The following is a 2357-nucleotide window of genomic DNA, read 5'->3' on the forward strand; positions in this document are numbered from 1 at the left end:
GGCGCCACATATTGTCAGGGATAGCATGTTGAGTAACTGATAGAGACTCTACTATAGTTCCTGATCAAGAATACATATACCTTATAGGGTCGGAAACGATTCCTTCTACCTGTTATATACTTTTCAACGAATCTAAAATACCCTTTTACTCTACGAGTAACGGGTATAAAAACGAAAAATAAAACAGGAGGAAACGCTATAGTCGAGTGCCGCGACTATAAGATACCCGTTGCTGTTTTACACAATTTTAAAATTTTCATTTTGCTAGTGGAAATTCACAAGGCGCCACCTATTGTCAGAGATAGCATGTTGAGTAACTGATAGTGACGTCACTATAGTTCCTGAGATCTCAGCGTTCATACGGACAGACGGACGGACTGACGGACATGGCTCATTCGATATCGCTATTTATCCTGATCAAGAATATATAAACTTTATATGGTCGGAAACGCTTCCTTCTACCTGTTACATACTTTTCAACGAATTTAATATACCCTTTTACTTTAGGAGTAACGGGTATAACAACGAAAAATAAAACAGAAGGAAACGCCATAGTCGAGTGCCGCGACTATAAGATACCCATAACTGTTTTACACAATTTTAAAATTTTCATTTTGCTAGTGGAAATTCACAAGGCGCCACCTATTGTCAGAGATAGCATGTTGAGTAACTGATAGTGACGTCACTATAGTTTCTGAGCCGCGACTATAAGATACCCGTTACTGTTTTACACAATTTTAAAATATTCATTTTGCTAGTGGAAATTCACAAGGCGCCACCTATTGTCAGAGATAGCATGTTGAGTAACTGATAGTGACGTCACTATAGTTCCTGAGATCTCAGCGTTCATACGGACAGACGGACGGCCTGACGGACATGGCTCATTCGATATCGCTATTTATCCTGATCAAGAATATATATACTTTATATGGTCGGAAACGCTTCCTTCTACCTGTTACATACTTTTCAACGAATTTAATATACCCTTTTACTTTAGGAGTAACGGGTATAACAACGAAAAATAAAACAGAAGGAAACGCCATAGCCGAGTGCCGCGACTATAAGATACCCATAACTGTTTTACACAATTTTAAAATTTTCATTTTGCTAGTGGAAATTCACAAGGCGCCACCTATTGTCAGAGATAGCATGTTGAGTAACTGATAGTGACGTCACTATAGTTTCTGTGATCTCAGCGTTCATACGGACAGACTGACGGACATGGCTCAATCGATATCGCTATTGATCCTGATGAAGAATATATACTTTAAAGGCTCCTTCTACCTGTTACATACTTTTCAACGAATCTAATATACCCTTTTTTCTTCGAGTGACGGGTATAAAAACGAAAAATAAATTAGGAGGAAACGCTATAGTCAAGTGCCGCGACTATAAGATACCCGTTACTGTTTTACACAATTTTAAAATATTCATTTCGCTAGTGGATATTCACAAGGCGCCACCTATTGTCAGAGATAGCATGTTGAGTAACTGATAGTGACGCCACTATAGTTCCTGATCAAGAATACATATACTTTATAGGGTCGGAAACGATTCCTTCTACCTGTTATATAGTTATCAACAAATCGAAAATACCCTTTTACTCTACGAGTAACGGATATAAAACGAAAAATAAAAACAGGAGGAAAGGCTATAGTCGAGTGCAGCGACTATAAAATACCCGTTACTGTTTTACACAATTTTAAAATATTCATTTTGCTAGTGGAATTTCACAAGGCGCTACCTATTGTCAAAGATAGCATGTTGAGTAACTGATAGTGACGTAACTATAGTTCCTGAGATCTCAGCGTTCATACGGACAGACGGACAGACTGACGGACATGGCTCAATCGACATCGCTATTGATCCTGATGAAGAATATATATACTTTTTATAGGGTCGGAAACGTTTCCTTCTACCTTTTACATACTTTTCAACGAATCTAATATACCCTTTTACTCTTCGAGTGACGGGTATAAAAACGAAAAATAAATTAGGAGGAAACGCTTTAGTCAAGTGCCGCGACTATAAGATACCCGTTACTGTTTTACACAATTTTAAAATATTCATTTTGCTAGTGGAAATTCACAAGGCACCACCTATTGTCAGAGATAGCATGTTGAGTAACTGATAGTGACGCCACTATAGTTCCTGATCAAGAATACATATACTTTATAGGGTCGGAAACGATTCCTTCTACCTGTTATATAGTTATCAACAAATCGAAAATACCCTTTTACTCTACGAGTAACGGATATAAAAACGAAAAATAAAACAGGAGGAAAGGCTATAGTCGAGTGCAGCGACTATAAAATGGCTCAATCGATATCGCTATTGATCTGATCAAGAACATATAT

Source organism: Drosophila eugracilis, unplaced genomic scaffold (assembly GCF_018153835.1).
Source record: "Drosophila eugracilis isolate 14026-0451.02 unplaced genomic scaffold, ASM1815383v1 contig_1737, whole genome shotgun sequence".
Lineage (NCBI taxonomy): Eukaryota > Metazoa > Arthropoda > Insecta > Diptera > Drosophilidae > Drosophila > Drosophila eugracilis.